Here is an 18,674-nt window from a genome sequence, read left to right on the forward strand (position 1 = left end):
CTGCTGACACTTTACATACAATGCCATCCTTATGTCAGCTGCTCAAGATTACATGCCTAATTAGTGGGAAATAATATGTGTAGGCCAAAAGAGCTGATATTATGTGGACCATTTCTGTGTCTTTCTTGTTTTGGGAAGTGCAGGCTTTGTTTCCACTGTTATCTCACCAGACTGAGTTCACACAGGTTCTGAAAACTTCCATTATATACTTAGAATCCTTCAAAGCCACTAGTTTTTGCCTCCTAAAGGTATTTTTATTATATCACAGTATGATATTTTCTAATGTAAGACATGTAAAAATAAAATGTATATTATATTTATATCTACAAAATACTACATATATACTTATTGCATTATGTGATTATAAATTGCATATTGCCCCTAAGTGTTATATTTATTCTTGATGGATCATATTCTGTGCATTGGATAGGTGCCTCTGTTTATATACATGATTACAGTGGCTAGAAGCCAAAGTACGCTGTCTTTTATATTTTATTTGAATTGGAAACAGGTTTTACATGACAATCCCAGTTCCTTTCTCCCTCCCTTCCTCCCCCACCTCCCCTCCCCCAACTAAAACCCTACCTATCACATACCTTTTCTGCTCCCCCTGGATGATGAGGCCTTCCACAGGGTGTCATCAGAGTCTATTGTATCCTTTGGGATAGGGCCTAGGCCCACCCCCATGTATCTTGACTCAGGCAGTATTCCTCTAGGTGGAATGGGCTGCCAAAGTCCACACCTATGCTAGGAATAAGTACTGAACTACTACAGGAGGTCCCGTAGATTTCCAAGGTTTCCTCACTGAAACCCATGTTCCTGGGATCTGGATCAGTCCCATGCTGGTATTCCAGCTATCAGTCTGGGGAGCAAGAGTTCCCCGATGTTCATGTCAGCTGTTTCTGTGGGTTTCACCAGCCTGGTCTGGACCCCTGCGCTCTTCACTAGTCCTTCTCTACATCTGGGTTCTAGTTCAGTTCGGTGATTAGTTGTGGGAGTCTCCTTCTACTTCCACCAGCTGCTGGATGAGGGCTATCGGGTGGCATATAAGTCAGTCATTAATCTCATTATCTGGGGAGGGCATTTAAGGTAGCCTCTCCTTTGTTGCTTAGATTGTTAGCTGGTGTCATCTTTGTAGATCTAAAGACATTTCCCTAGTGCCTGATTTTCTATAAACCTAAAATGTCTCCCTCTATTATGGCATCTCCATTCTTGTTATCTTCTATTCTTCCCCTGACTCAAACTTTCTGCTCCATCATGTCCTCTGCATCCCTCCTCTTCTTCCCTTCTCATTCTCCTAGTTCCTTTCCCCCTCTTCCCGTGTGCTCCCAATTTGCTCAGGGGATCTTGACCCTTTCCCTTTCTCCAGGGGATCATGTATGTCTCTCTTAGGGTCCTCCTTGTTTACTAGCTTCTCTGGCAGTGTGGATTGTAGGCTGGTAATCACTTTCTCCATGTCTAAAATCAGCATATGAGTGAGTACATATCATATTTGTCTTTTTGTGATTGGATTACCTGGCTCAGAATGGTTTCTTCTAGTTTCATCAATTTTCCTGCAAAGTCCAAGATTCCATTTTTTTCCCCGCAGAGTAGTACTCCATTATGTAAATGTACCACTTTTTCTCTATCCATTCCTTTGTTGAGGGGCATCTAGGCTGCTTCCAGCTTCTGGCTTTTACAAATAGTGCTGCTATGAACATCATTGAACAGATGTCCTTGTGTGAATGTGCTTCTATTGGGTATATGCCTAAGAGTAGAATTACTGGATCTTGTGGTAGACTGATTCCCATTTTCTTGAGGAGTCTCCATACTGATTTCCAAAGTGGCTGTACAAGTTGGCACTCCCACCAGCAGTGGAGAAGTGTTCCCCTTTCTCCACATTCTCTCCAGCACAAACAGGCCATTCTGACAGTAGTAAGATGGTATCTCAGAATTTTCTTGATTTGCATTTCCCTGATGGCTAATGATGTTTAACACTTTCTTATGTGTCTGTCAGCCATTTTAGATTCCTCTATTGAGAATTGTCTATTTAGTTCTGTATCCCACTTTTTAATTGGATTGTTTGGTGTTTTGAAGACTAGCTTCTTGAGTTCTTTGTATATTTTGGACATTAGCTCTCTGTCAGATGTGGGGTTGGTGGATATATTTTCCCAGTCTGTGGACTGCCATTTTGTCTTGCCTTACAGAAGTTTCTCAGTTTCAGGAGGTCCCATTTATCAATTGTTGATCTCAGTGTCTATGCTACTGATGTAATGTTCAGAAAGCAGTCTCCTGTGCAAATTAATTCAAGGTTATTTCCCAGTTTGTCTTCTAATATGTTCAGTGTAGCTGGATTTATGTTGAGGTTTTAGATATATTTTGACTTATGTTTCGTGCAAGGCGATAGGCTTGGGTCTATGTGCAGTCTTCTACATATCCACAACCAGTTATGCCAGCAACATTTGTTAAAGATGTTCTCTTTGTTCCATCATATAAATTTGGATTGTTTGTCAAAAATGAGGTGTTTCTAGCTGTGTTGGTTAATATCATGGTTTTCAACTCTATTCCATTGGTCTACCTGTCTATTTCTGTGGCAATAACAAGCTGTTTTCAGGACTATATCTTTATAATGGAGTTGAAGTCAGGGATAGTGATGCCTACAGAAGTTCCTTTATTGTACAGGGTTGTTGGGCTATCCTGGATCTTTTGTTTCTCCATATAAAGTTGAGAATTGTTCTTTCAAGGTCTGTGAAGAATTATGTTGGGATTTTGATGGGGTTTGCATTGAATCTGTAGATTGCTTTTGGCAAGATTGCCGTTTTTACTATGTTGATTCTACCTATCTAAGAGCATGGGAGATCTTTCTATTTTTTTGGTATCCTCTTTAATTTCTTTCTTTAGAGACTCAAAATTCTTACAGTACAGGTCTTTCACTTTTTTGGTTAGTGTTACCCCGAGGTATTTTATTTTGTTTGTGGCAACTATAAAGGTGATGTTTTCCTGATTTATTTCTCCACCAATGTGTCATCATTATATAGTATTGCTACAGATTTTTTTGAGTTAGTCTTGTATCCTGCCACTTTGCTGAAGGTGTTTATCAGCTGTAGGATTTCCCTGGTAGAGTTTTTCGGGTCAATCATGTAGACTATCATATCGTTTGCAAATAGTGAGAGTTTGCCTTCTTCCTTTCCGATTTGTATTCCCTTGATCTCCTTTTGTTGTCTTATTGCTCTAGCTAGAACTTCAAGGACAACATTGGAGAGGTATGGAGAGAATGGATAGCCTTGTCTTGTACCTGATTTTAGAGGAATTGGATTGAGTTTCTCTCCATTCAATTTGATGTTGGCTGTTGGCGTGCTGTATATTGATTTTATTATGTTGAGATATGTTCCTGTTATCCCTGATTTCTTCAAGACCTTTATCATGAAGCAGTGTTGGATTTTTTCAAAGGCTTTTTCAACATCTAGTGGGATGATCATGTGGTTTTTTTTTTCCTCAGTCTGTTTATATGGTAGATTACATTGATGGATTTTCATATGTTGAACCATCTTGCATCCCTGGGATGAAGCCTACTTGATCATGATGGATGATTTCTCTGATGTGTTCTTGGATTTGATTTCCCAGTATTTTATTGAGAATTTTTGGATCAATGTTCATGGGGGATATTGGTCTGAGGTTCTCTTTCTTAGTTGTGTCTTTATGTGGCTTGGGTATCAAAGTTATTGTAGCCTCATAAAAAGAGTTTGGCAATGTCCCTTCTGCTTCTATTGTGTGGAACAATTTGAGGAGTATTGGTATTAGCACTTCTTTGAATTTCTGGTAGAATTCTGCAGTAAATCCTTGTGGCCCCAGGTTTTTTTTTTGGTTATGAGACTTTTGATGACTGCTTCAATTTCCTTAGAGGTTATAGGTCTGTTTAAATGGCTTATCTGTTCTTGATTCAATTTTGGTAAGAGATAACTGTCCTGAAAATTGCCCATTTCCTTTAAATTTTCAAATTTTGTGGAGTACATGTTTTCAAAGTATCACCTGAAGATTATCTGAATTTCTTCAGTGTCTGTAGTTATGTCCCCCTTTTTCTTTCTGGTTTTGTTAATTTGCATGTTCTCTTTCTGCCTTTTGGTTGGTTGGATAATGGCGGTTTGTCTATCTTGTTGATTTTCTCAAAGAACCAACTGTTTGTAACATTAATTCTTTGAATAGTTTTCTGTTTTGACTTCATTGATTTCTGGTCTTAGTTTGGTTATATCCTGTCATCTACTCCTCCAGGGTGAATTTGCTTCTATTTGTTCTAGAGCTCTCAGCTTTCATGTCAACTTTATGGTGTTACTATTATCTAGTTTCTTCATGTGAGCACTGAGATCTATGAACTTTAATCTTATTACTGCATTCAAGTGTCCCATAAGTTTGGGTATGTTTTGTCTTCATTTTCATTGAATTCTAGGAAGTCTTTAATTTCTTTCTTTATTTCTTCCTTGACCCAGGAATAGTGAAATTGTGTGTTGTTCAATTTCCATGAGTTGGTAGGTTTTCTGCAATTTGTTTTTATTTTTGATTTCTAACTTTAAAGCATGGTGGTCTCATAAGACACAGGGGATTATTCCAATTTTTTGTACCTGTTGAGGTTTGCTATGTTGCCAACTATGTGTTTGATTTTTCAGAAGGTTCCATGTGATGCTGAAAAGTAGGTATATTCCTTTGTTTCTGGAAGGAAAGTTCTATAGATATCTGTTGATCCGAATTGGGTCATAACTTCTGTTATTCCCTTTGTCTCTTTGTTAAGTTTCTGTCTGGCAGTCCTGTCTAGTGGTGAGAGTGAGGTTTTGAAGTCTCTCACTATAAATGTTTGGGGTCTTATTTGTGATTTGCATTTTAATAATGTTTCTTTTACGAGTATTGGTGCCTTTGTATTTGGGGCAAAATGTTTAGAATTGAGACTCCTTCCTGATGGATTTTTCCTGTGATGAATATGAAATGACCTTCTTCATCTCTTTTGATTGATTTTAGTTTGAAGTCTAACTTGTTTAGATACTAGGATAGCTACCCCAGCTCATTTCTTGGGTCCAATTGATTGGAATATCTTAGCCCAACTCTTCATTCTGAGGTAATGTCTGTCTTTGAATTCAAGGTGTGTTTCTTGTATGCAGCAGAAGGATAGATTCTGTCTTCATATCCAATCTGTTAGCCTGTGTCATTTTATAGGCAAGTTAAGACCATTAATATTGAGAGAAATTAAGGTCCATTGAGTGTTTACACTTGTTTGATTTTTATTTGTTGTTGGTAGTAGTATTGTATGTGGATTTACTCTGTTTTTTATTTTGGCTTTTCGTAAAGTGGAATTATCTATTTCCTATGTTTATGTGAGTATAGTTAATTTCCTTAGGTTGGAGTTTTCCTTCCAGTACTTACCGTAGGGCTGGATTAGTGGTTATATTTTGTTTAAATCTGGTTTTGTCTTGGGCTATCTTGTTTATTCCATTTATAATGATTGAAAGCTTTGCTGGGTAGACTAGTCTGGGCTGGCATCTGTGTTCTCTTAGAGTTGGTTAAATATCTATTGAGGTCCTTCTGGCTTCCAGAGTTTCCATGGAGAAGTACAGTGTAATTCTGATTGGTTTGCCTTTATATGTTACTTGGCCTTTTTTGCTTGCTGCTCTTAATATTCTTTCTTTATTCTGCACAGTTGGTGTTTTAATTATTATATGACAAGGCTACTTTCTTTTGAGGTTCACTATATTTGGTGTTCTGTAGGCTTCTTGTGCTTTCATTGCCATGTGTTTCTTTAGGTTGGGAAAGTTTTCTTCTATGATTCTGTTGAATATGTTTTCTGCACCTTTAAGTTGGGTTTCTTCATCTTCTTCTATACTTATTATCCTTAGGTTTGGTCTTTTCAAGGCATCCCATATTTCCTGGATATTTTGTTTTACAGATTTGTTGGATTTAAGATTTTCTTTGCTTGATGAATTTATTTCTTCTAGTTTATCTTCAGAGTGTCAGATTCTGTTTTCCATCTCTTTTATTCTGTTGGTTATGCTTGCATCTTTGGTTCCTGAATTTTTTTAAGTTTTTTAATATATTTTTTATTAGTTCAACTTAGGAACAAGCTTGTTTCACATATCAATCCCTTCTCCCTCTCCCTCCCCACTACGGCTCTATAATAGAGCTTGAAGTCAGGGATGATGATGCTACCAGAAGATCCTTTATTGTACAGCATTGTTTTTGCTATCCTGGGTTTTTTGTTTTTTCATATAAAGTTGAGTATTGTTCTTTCAAGTTTCGTGAAGATTTTGTGTTGGGATTTTGATGGGGATTGAAATGACTCAGTAGATTACTTTTGGGAAGATTGCCATTTTTACTATGTTGATTCTACCTATCCAAGAGCATGGGAGATCTTTCCATTTTCTGGTATCTTCTTTAATTTCTTTCTTTAAAGACTCAAAGTTCTTACTGTACAGATCTTTCACGTTTTCGGTTAGTGTTACCCCAAGATATTTTATTGCGAAGGGTGATGTTTCCCTGATTTCTTTCTCATTGCATTTATCATCTGTATAAAGTAGAGCTACTCATTTTTTGAGTTAATTTTGTACCCTTCTACTTTGCTGAAGGAGTTTTTCAACTCTAGGAGTTCTCTGGTAGAGTTTATTGCTTCACTTATGTAGAAAATCATATCATCTGCAAATAGTGAAAGTTTGACTTCTTCCATTCCGATTTGTATACCTTTGATCTCCTTTTGTTTTCTTATTCCTCTAGCTAGAACTTCAAGTACAACATTGAAGAGATATGGAGAAAGTGGACAGCCTTGTCTTGTTCCTGATGTTAGAGGAAACACTTTGAGTTTCTCTCCATTTAGTTTGATGTTGGCTGTTGGTTTGGTGTATATTGCTTTTATGATGTTTAGATATGTTCCTGTTATTCCTGTTCTCTCCAAGATCTTTATCCTGAAGGTGTGTTGGATTTTGTCAAAGGCATTTTCAGCATCAAGTGAGATAATCATGTGGTTTTTCTTTTTCAGTATGTTTATATGGTGGATTACATTGATGGATATTCATATGTTGAACCATCCTTGCATCCCTGAGATGAAGCCTATTGATCATAGCGGATGATTTTTCTGATATGTTCTTGGATTTGATTCACCAATATTTTGTCAAGTATTTTAGCATCGATGTTCATGAGTGATATTGGTCTGTAGTTCTCTTTTTTAGTTGTATCTTTGTGTGGCTTGGGTTTCAAAGTGATTGTAGCTTCGTAAAATGAGTTTGGCAATATCCCTTCTGCTTCTATTGTGTGGAACAACTTGTCCATAACTGTTATTAGCTCTTGTTTGAATTTCTGGTAGAATTCTGCAGTGAAGCCATCTGGCTCTGGGCTTTTTTTGTTTGGAAGGCTTTTGATGACTGCTTCTATCTCATTAGGGGTTATAGGTCTATTTAAACTGCTTATCTGTTCTTGGTTTAATTTTGGTAAGTGATATCTATCCAGAAAATTGTTCACTTCCTTTAGATTTTTGAATTTTGTGGAGTACAGATTTTCAAAGTATGACCTGATGATTCTCTGGATTTCCTCAGTGTCCTTTGTTATATGCCCCTTTTCATTTCTGATTTTGTTAATTATCATGCTCTCTCTCTGCCTTTTGGTTAGTTTGGATAGAGGCTTGTCTGTCTTGTTGATCTTCTCAAAAAAACAACACTTTGTTTCAGTGATTCTTTATAGTAGTTTACTTGTTTCCACTTTATTATTTCAGCCCTCAGTTTGGTTATTTCATGGTGTCTACACCTCAGTGGTGAGTTTGGTTCTTTTTGTTCTAAATCTTTCAGTTGTTGTGTCAATTCTCTAGTGTGAATTTTCTCTAGTTTCTTCATGTGGGCACTTGGTGCTATGAATTTTCTTCTTAGCTCTGCTTTCAGAATCTACCATAATTTTGGGTATGTTGTGTCTATATTCTCATTAAATTCTAGGAAGCCTTTAATTTCATTTTTTATTTCTTCCTTAACCAAAATGGTTCAATTGGGTGTTATTCTATTTCCACCAGTTTGCAGGTTTTCTGCAATTTGTATTGCTGTTGTATCCCAGCTTTAAAGCATGGTGATCTGATAAGATACAGGGGGTTATTTCAATTCTTTCGTATCTGTGGCTTTGTTGCCAACTATGTGATCAGTTTTAGAGTTTGCCATGTGGTCCTGAGAAGAAGGTATATTCTTTTGTGTTTGGATGGAATGTTATATAGATATCTGTTAGACACAGTTGAGTCATAAGTTCTGTTAGATCCTTTGTTTCTTTGTTAAGTTTCTGTTTGCTTGTCCTGGCTAGTGGTGAAAGCAGGCTGTTGACGTCTCCTACTCTAAGTGTGTGTGGTTTTATATATGGTTTGAGCTTTAGTAATGTTTCTTTTTCAAATGTGGGTTTCTTCATATTGGGGGCATAGATGTTCAGGATTGAAATTTCATCTTTTTGGACTTTTCCTGTGATGAGTATGAAATATCCTTCCTCATCTCTTTTGATTGATTTTAGTTTGAAGTCCAATTTGTTAGTTATTAGGATTGCTACACCATCTTGTTTCTTGGGCCCATTTTATTGGAAAATGTTTTCCCAACCCTTTAATCTGAGGTAATGCCTGTCTTTGAAGTTGAGGTGTGTTTCTTGTATACAGTGGAAGGATGGATTCTGTATTCGTATCCATTCTGTTAGCCTGTATCTTTTTATGGGCAGGTTAAGACCATTGACATTGAGGGATATTACTGTCCATTGATTGTTTGTTCATGTATTTTTGAATTTATTGTTGGTGGTGTCATTGTGTGTGGATTTTGAACTCATGTTTCTTTTTGTGTTTGGTAGAATTGGATTATTTATTGCCTATATTTTTGTGAGTGAAGTTATCTTTGTTGGTTTGGAGTTTTCTTTCTAGAACTTTCTGTAGTGCTTGATTTGTGGATATGTATTGTTTAAGTCTGGTTTTTTTTTCATGGAATATCTTGTTTTCTCCATCTATAGTGATTGAAAATTATACTGGGTACAGTAGTCTGGGTTGGCATCCATGCTCCCTTAGTCTTTGTAGGATATCTATCCAGGACCTTCTGGCGTTCAAAGTTTTCTTTGAGAAGTCGGGTGTGATTCTGATAGGTCTGCCTTTATATGTTACTTGGCCTTTTTCCTTTGCTGCTCTTATTATTTTCTCTTTATTCTGAAGGTTTGGTGTTTTGATTATTATGTGTCAAGGGGACTTATTTTTGTGTTCCTGTCTGTTTGGTGTTCTGTAAGCTTCTTGTACTTTCATAGGCATATCCTTGTGTTGGTTGGGGAAGTATTCTTCTATGATATTGTTGAATATGTTTTCTGTACCTTTGAACTGTATTTCTTCACCTTCTTCTATACCTATTATTGTTAGGTTTGGCCTTTTCAGGGTGTCCCATATTTCCTGGATATTTTGTGTTAGTGATTTGTTGGACTTGAGATTTTTCTTTGATCGATGACTGTATTTCCTCCAGAGTCTTCAACAACTGAGATTATCTCTTCCATCTCTTGAATTCTATTGGTTATACTCACATATTTAGTTCCTGATCGTTTACCCAGCCTTTCTATTTCCAGCATCACCTCATTCTGTGTTTTCTTTATTGTTTCTATTTCAGCTTTCATGCCTTGAACTCTTTCTAGAGCTTCCTTCACTTGTTTGGTTGTTTTTTCTTGGCTTTCTTTGGATTCTTTAAGAGATCTGTTTACTTCTTGAATTCATTAGTTTGTCTTTTCCTACATCTCATGTAATTTATTGCTTGTTTTGTCTTATTTTTTAAGGGGTTTTCTTGTTTCCTCTTTAAAGGACTCTATCATCTTCCTCAGATAAATTTTGAGGTCCATCTCTTCTTCATGCTCTGTGTTGGGCTTTTTAGATCTTGCTGGTGTGGAGTCCCTAAATTCTGGTGGTGTCATATTGGTTTTTCTGTTGTTGAGTGTGTTCTTACTCTGTCTTCTTCCCATGCCTTCTTCCAGTGAGTGCACTTGTGGTCTCTCCCTCTCTCAGGTCAGCAGAGGTGTCAGCCTCTGGCAGCAGGAGGATAGCAGAGGGTACTGGGTGAACAAGGGTTGGGTGTGTCTGGATTCAAGGTGGACCTTCCCATACTCAGGAAAGCACCTGAGTGCTAGGGCACCCACCACAGGACAGAGGGCAGGGTCCGTTCCTGATTGTTTACTTACCTTTGCGACTTCCAGCATTCCCTCAATTTGTGTTTTCTTTATTGTCTTTATTTCAGTTTTCAGGTCCTGAAATGTTTACTTCAGCTGTTTAATTGTATTATCTTGGCTTTTCTGGCTTTCATTGATTTATTGCATCTTTTGGTTCATCTTTTCTCCCATTTCTCTGAAGGATTTTCGGATTTCCTCTCTTAGGGTCTCTATCATCTATATGAAGTTGTTTTGAAGGTTGCTCTCTTCTGCTTCTTCTGTGTTGGGATGTTCATGTCTTGCTGGTGTGGAGTCCCTAGACTTTGGTGTTGTCATATTGGTTTTCCTGTTGTTGGATGTGTTCTTATATTGTCGGCTTCCCATCTCTTTTTACAGTGGGTACAGGTGGTGTCACTTCTTTTTCTGGTGTGTATGGGTCTGGTGTTCTCTTCAGGTGGGTGCACCTGGCTCCGACACTCTGATGGGTCTCAAGGTGGGTGCAAGAAGGTCTGAGGCACTCACTCTCCAAGTGGGCAAGAGCAGGACTAGTGCAGAAATGCTAGCAGACTCTGGGTTGCTTGGTCCTCAGGCTTGAATCATCCTGTCTGCAGACCCTCTGCACTCTGTGGGGGCCAGAATAGCCCAGCCATCTCAGCAGAGTCAGAGTCCCCAGTAAGCTGTCTTTAAGCACTTTATTTTTAATTTAATTTTTGTATAAACTGTCATAAATGACTACATGTTTAAAGAATTCCACCCCTCTCTCTTCCCCTCAAACTTCTGTGTACCCTACTCCCTCTTAAATTCATGACCTCTTCTTTAATCATCTTGGAATGAATCTTAGTTTAAAACGCTTGTGCTTATACAAGAGGAGTAATGCACAACTATATTGTAGCACTATTCTTGAGAAGTAAACACATATTCTTGTCATTTATTAAACAGTATCACATAAAACTGGCTCCTTCCATTAAGAATATAAGACTTTAAAAAGAATATATGCTTTGAGGACAAGTATGATATCTTACTTTAAAAGATTGATTTCTGATCAAAACTTGTCCCAGACTCTAATCTCTTTGTGAAAAACTGTATTCTTTTATTCACTCCAACTCAGATCCTCACTCTGTGAGGACTTTGAAAATTACCCAGTGTAAGCCTTAAAACGGTGAATATCTTTTATAAATCCTAAGACTCTATTAGCTTGAAATTCTGCTACCCTAAGACAACCCCAATAACTTACCATCTATTGTAAAAGGTCTATAATGAAGTAAATCACTAGTGAAATGCATAGTTCTGGAGTCAGATTTCCTGAGGTGAAATTCTAAATTCACATCTTCAGAAAAAATTATTTCACCATATTTTTTGTCTTAACTGTGAAGAAGAGATAATAATATAACCTATTTAGAGAATTCATCTGTGCTGATTTTTGAATCCCGTGAGTCTTGTTTTAAACCCTGCCTTAGACTGTTTATAATACCATGGAAAATTTAAAGCTAGATTACTTATAAAAAAAAGCTAGATTACAGAAGTCAATTCATCATGGTTCTGAGGTTGAGAAAACTAAGATGAAGGGACAGTCAGTTGTTCACTGCCTATAGAAGATGCACTGATGCTGTTTGCTTCAGAGGCTAGAGTGATATAGTCTCACATAGTAAAATACAAGAGAATAAATCAACTGTCTTGTGACCTTTAATAGAACCCTAATCCAAGTCCCAAGGCGCTATGTGGATTACTAAAAAACCCTATCTCCTAATAGGAGGTAGAAAAGGCATGAGATATTAGGTCATAGAATCCCATTGTGGAATTGATATATTTAGAAAACATAAAATAAATTTAATTCATCTTTGCCTCTGATTTAGAAGGATAAAGCAGAAGTGCAGCTATCATCAAATAAGAAAGAACAGACTCTAAATCTGCAGGCATATTAGTCTAATGATCTCTACCCTCCTGAGATGCAGGAAAGGGGAGGTTGTTCTTTAAAACTCTCATCCATCTGTGGCAACTTGTTGTAGTGTGAGCTGACTAGTACTTTGTGAGAAGAAAGTTAGTTAATATTTTAAGCCCTGTTAAGTCAAAATAAGAGTGCAGAGTAGCATACCTTGAGCATTTTTATATGTACCTGTTGTATGACACTTCCTAAAAAGATGACTAGTGATACCTCTTTACCTTCACGAGGTCACTGAAGACAACGGATTCGTCTATCTAAGTTCTGAATGGTGAGTCAAGATATGATTGGAGGATTCTTACAGGATTTGGGGGACTTACATTCTAATACTGCATTACTCCAAAGTACCACCCTATCAAAGATGACTCAGATGTCTGTTGAGGTCTGAACCATAGGCAATCTCCTACCTCTGTAGTACTATGTCACCTCCTAAGAGCATGTGTGTTGGGGAAGTGTGACATGCTGATGGCAAGGGTGGATGGAGTGAGCAGCTGGAATATCAGGTAATGGTCTAATGACCCCACTTGTCTTCTTCTAGAAGGAAGAAATAGACATGAATTTGTGGATTGTCTTCTTCAGGTAAATGTAGATGCTCATATTTTGAGAAGGCAACAAATAAGTGACAGCTTTGATGAAGGAATAAATGAAGGATATCAAATGTGCAGTATGTACTAATAAAAATAATATATAACACAGTGTCAAGATATAGTATGGTAGTTAAGTGAACTGTAAAACAATAAAAATAAAAACCACAAATAAAACAGCTAAGTAAAAATGACAGCCCTACATCTTACATAGCATTTCTATGCAAAAATGTTTATTTTTGTTGAACTTGGGTTTTTAGATGTAGCTCACAATGGGCTTGAACTTGTTTACCTCCTGCTCTCAGAGGTTTGAGATTGCACATGTGTTTCTTGGAATTCTCACAAAAGCAAAAGACAGTACTTTTTCTAGGCAAATAATGATGTAGCAGACAGCTGAAAGTAACTATAGAGACAGCAGAGTCATGTGTCAATTGCATATGTCACTTTATAAAGGACATAATTCCTTTGTATATTCACCATTGGAATTGATTAAATTATGTACCATATGACACTTTAAACAAATATCTAAAATACCTATCTTTTATCCAAACTCTCAATAAATTTACAAATGGGTGTTTAGAGAGATTTCTGGAGTTTAAGATAACTCCCTGCTACTGCAGATGATCCAGGTCAGTTCCCACACACATGGCAGGTCACAGCAATCTCTAATTCTAGTTCTAGGGAATCTGATACCCTACTCTGGCCTGGTACACCAGGCATGTTTGTGATCCATAAGCACACATGCAGAAAACTCATATGCACATACAAATTAACATGAGTAAATCAGATTTAAAACAGAATTTGAAAATTAATATACAAAGCATATTCAAATATTGCTGCATATGTAATTTTCAAATACACACTTTGAGAAGAAAACCTTGCAGCTGTTTTTATTGAAGCACTAAGCAACTTAATCACAGTGTGAAGAGTAATTCCTTAGCCAGTGAAAATGTCAAGAAGGTTTAGATCTGCAAAATATCTTTCTACCCAGTAGTTACATTGCATGTTGCCTCATTTAATTTTTGGCAAGTAGATCTATATTGATGAAATGAATATATTTCTAGAAACTATAGAGTATTTTATTTTCAACTGGGAGGCAAGAATTTTCTCAATAAAATTAGGCTGCAAAAAAGTATTAGGAGAAAGGAAATCCAACTCATGGCCAAGGATTAAAGGCTAATTCTCTATATCAACCCTGTAAATCTCAGAAATGTTTTCTCACACCTTTTCATGGATGAGATATTCTAAGGAAATTAATGGGCTTCTGGTCTAAGGAGGTGGTGCTGTGTTGTGCATGCAATTGACGACTCATGTGTAGTAGGTAAGCAGAATTCACACCAATCTTTACATCAGGCCCACAGCTTTGCTATTTAAGAAAAATATAGCTTATTGGTTTCAATTTTACATTTCTTCTTATTCATTGCCTTATTTGATCTCATAGATCATGAAATTCTGAGGAAACTCATTTACAAAGACAATCGTGCTGTAGAACAGGTTTACTGACAAGGAAACATTTTATATTATATTTTACATTTAATTTAGCTAAACCCTGGGTCTATTGTGTCATTGTTCGCATGTGTTTCAGTTTTTTTCATCTCTGGCTCTCTCTTATCTTTTCAACTCTTTATTACTCTTGTACTTGCATTGAATTCAGAGCCCTGAGTATGCTACATACACTTTGCCCTGTTATGCTTCCCAGCTAGTTTTCTCATCTTTATATAAAACTTTCCCTTCTGCAATGATACATACTACAGTTTGTCACATTTGGCTTGAGTATCTTTAATCCAAAACTAGAACTCCCATGTGTTTGAAATCCTGAACATGTTTAAGCACTGATACACTGTCGCAAATAAAAAATTTCACTCTATTAAACATTTTTCATCCACAGAATTATAGAAAAATATAACACAAAATTAACCAATAAATTTGCATAAGGTTAATATGAATTGCAAACAAATTGATATCTCAGTTTATATATGCCTATACTAAAGCATTGCAAATCAAAATATTTTAGTCCCATATATTTTGGTGATAGATATCCCACCTGTTTTCTACTATATTCTGAGCATATGAAATTGTAAGACATAACCTCTATCCTCAGTTGAAATATTACTTAGTTAGCCTGACAAATATTTCTTAATTATAATTACATATCATAAAAGATCTTTTCCATAGATATATGATTAAAATATTATGGAATCTCAAAGAAGGAAAATGTCTGTAGTCAGGTAATGTTTCACAGGGAATATTCAATTCATCTGGATATGAAAGTTGGATATTATGCCTAGAATAGGAATGTTAAAAAACAATACTGTTGTCAAGGGAAAACAGAAGCAAATGAATGAAATTTGTAACAATAATAAGGTTAATGGAGAGATCTAAATGCAACCAACATTCTAGGAAGACGGTGTCAGAAATGATTAGTTGGGAAAAATAGAGCTGGAACCTTGGAATATAGTATTAGCTATTAACAGTATTTGTAATGTAGATAGCTTGTAATTTAACAAATATTGTGATAATATCTGTGCTCATGTGTTTGTGTATAGTGTGACTCCTATAAATACATTACTAGAGGTCAACTCTTTGGCTCAAAGAAAATAGATGGTTTAAAGGCTTTTATACAGGGGTGTTCAGCATTCTTTTTCAGAAAGCAATTTACATTCTTCCCTGTAGCTTTTTCAACAAGGAATGTTTTGTGTTGTTTTCTGACAAAAGACTAGTATATCTCACTGTTTAATTTGCATCTCTTTGATAACTTGTTGGGGTATCTATGCATGCTTACTTTACCTTGCCTATTTAGTAACTTTTTCTTTTGGAATGGTTGTAGTTTCATGTTGATTTTAAAATACTCCAGGGACTGTCTGTACAGGAAAATACAAATAAACCATTGGAATTAGTTGTCTACCATAGAAAGCTATAACAGATACTTTAAAATTCTAACTATCTGAAAAACAAGAGTATAAGAAGTCAGGACAAAAGAGAAATCTGTGCAGATGTTTGATGGAGAAGTCACAGCCATACAGACTTCTAGAAGGCACATCATAATGAGGTTAAGTTATGGAAATCTGTTGATTTTTAAGGTTCCAACTCAAGGAAGCAAACAGAAGAACTTAGTCTGTAGGAATTCAGAGAAATTCCTGTGAATTTCGAAGAAATGTATGTGAGAATAAAGAACACAATGCAAAGCAACAATAACCCTGCAAACTGCAAGAGAATAGCCCACTAACTTCAACACAGACCAAAGAAAGCTATTGAAAGAAAGTTTGTACAATAGCATATATCTACAAGAGCATGAGTTCTGCAAAATTGCACCAAGTTCTACAGAAGCATGATGGCTTCCTAAAAAAGTCTGTATGTTTTCTTAAAATGTAGTTTTAAGATGACACAGTAAAATATATCATAGAGACTTGAATATGCATCATCATAATGAAATGAATAAACAAACGTTTCAGGAACCCATTTCTTTTTATTTTAGATCATTATAAGTTAACCGGCCTTTAAGCAATAATAGAAATGGAAATATAAATAATGCACTCTTATTTTAGTTTGTCATTTTGTTTCTGGTTACTTTTTACTTTCAATGAAAATATTTTTGAGATTATATACATGTTTCTGTATACATCATTAATATGGAAATTTAGTATTCTTTATATGTCCATTAAGTAATTTATAGTATTGGTATACCACAAACTACTCATTAATCTATGGAAATAATATTTTTAATTTGAGGCTATAATGAATGAAGTCACTAGGTAATCCATATGTACATCATTTTTTTGACAAATGGTTTTATTTTTACTGCAAGGTTAGTCTCAAATTTGATATGTAGCTATGTATTGAAGGATGACTTTGAACTTTTTCATCTGCCTCTGCAGCTTTGGTGCTGGAATTACAAGCAAATTTTATGCTTAGCTGCTTTATTTATTTATTTATTTATTTATTTATATAGTTAGTTAGTTACTTATTCATTTGTCTATCTATTTATTGTTTTTTTTTTTTTTTGAGACTGGGCTTCTCTGTTCATCTTTGGAGCCTGTCCTTGAACTAGCTCTGTAGATCAGACCAGCCTGTAATTCACAGAGATCTGCCTGCTTTTGCTGGGATTAATGGCATATTACACCAATGGCCACCTCTCATGCATAGTTTTTAATGCACTGCTTATGTACCTCTTCAGTGCTTAGGAAAAAATATATAAGAGTTGAGTGAGTAAGGAGAGATGTGGACCTGAGAAGAGTTGAAGAAGAGAGTGTGTATATGACCAAACTACATCCTCAATAGTTTTAAATAAAATGAAGTCTACGTTACATGACATGCACTTGATAGCCATGTTAAAATCTATGTGAATAAACAAAACTTAACTATACAAAACAAAAGATTCAAAGTGGCTAAGAAAAATTTTCATTTATAGTACTTCATTAATGTGTTTGTATAATGAAATTTGGAAGAACAAAATAATGTGTGAGAGATACCTTTCTAGCTGTGAAGGCCATGTTCAGTTTGAATGTCAACTGGGGACAATTGCTACTAGATTTTCAAGATCCAGGCACCCAACTAGGGACAACCTGAGGATTGGAAAAGGTCTCCTGAGATGTACTAAATATACTGGTGAATTAGTGGAGCAAGCAAGATGCCATGAAGGGAGGCTTGGAGCTGTCTTCCTGGTTCATTCACAATGGGTCTACTGCAAATGAGGATTTTCAGAGTAATAACTTTTAAGGACAAAATCACTGCTCAAAGCTGATGAGAAAATTCAAATGTTTCCAAAGGATACCCTATAGTTGCTATTTTGTTATGTTTGAGCAAATAAATAATTACCATCTCTTTGGGAAAACACAGCTAAAGACTAATTAGTGACTTTAAGGCTATAATACCCTATCTGTATTTGGGATTACCTTTCCTGATTTGAGTGGGTAGTCTGAGAACAAAGGGAAATTGACAGTGAAACAAGGTCCAGTGCCTCATTTCATTTCTGGAATAATGATGGGCTAAATGCACATTGGCAAAGAAATGCATCCCACATTTGAAATCAGAATAATAGAAAAATGGAAATGAAGGAGAATGGGACAGCCAGGTGGTATACAAACCAAAGGACTTTGCTGTAAATATTTTTTGAACAAAACAAAGGCTGAACTGCTTAACATAGATAAATATATATATTTATTTTAATTTAATGACTCCCTCAAATATCTACTAGTAATCAGATTGCATTTTAGTATGTATAGTTTCAGAATGTTTGAAATGACCAAAGAAAACACATGATATGAAATTTTATAGACAAAAGAAATATGATTGATCAAATTAAAAGAAAGAGCAGCAAGAATATTTTTCATGCATACAGACAAGTAAGGGATAGTAAATAAACTTGAAAAAGTGGAGAGAAAAGTATGGGAAAAACTTTCTGGGCTGAACATTTTGAACTGGATTATTTCTGGTGTTTCAGTCTAGAAAAACTCACAATGGGCATTGGTTGTGGGTAATGCATATCAGCCCTGCATAGGCTGGCTGACTATTCACATAGAGCAAAAGGATGCACTCAGCACAATGCAGCTTGTGTGCCTAACACAGGAGGCTCTGCAGGTTAGGCAGGATCAATGTCAAATGTGTTACAGCAGTGGTTGGGACATGACAAAGACAGGTGGGAAATATTTCATGCTACCTGTTCATGTCAAGTCATTTTATTTTAGATTTTTTTTTATTTGAATTAGAAACAAGATGGTTTTACATGACAATCCCAGTTCCCTTCTCCCTCCCGTCCTCCCCTACCATCCCTCCCAACTAAAACCCTACCTATCACATATCCTTTTTGCTCCCCCTGGATGGTGAGGCCTTCCATAGGGTATCATCACAGTCTATCATATCCTTTGTGGATAGGGCCTAGGCTCAGCTCCATGTGTCTTGGCTCAGGGAGTATTCATCTATTTGGAATGGGCTCCCAAAGTCCACACCTATGTTAGGGATAAGTACTGAACTACTACAGGAGGTACCATAGATTAATGAGGTTTCCTCACTGAAACCCAAGT

This window comes from Cricetulus griseus, chromosome 6 (assembly GCF_003668045.3).
Source record: "Cricetulus griseus strain 17A/GY chromosome 6, alternate assembly CriGri-PICRH-1.0, whole genome shotgun sequence".
NCBI lineage: Eukaryota > Metazoa > Chordata > Mammalia > Rodentia > Cricetidae > Cricetulus > Cricetulus griseus.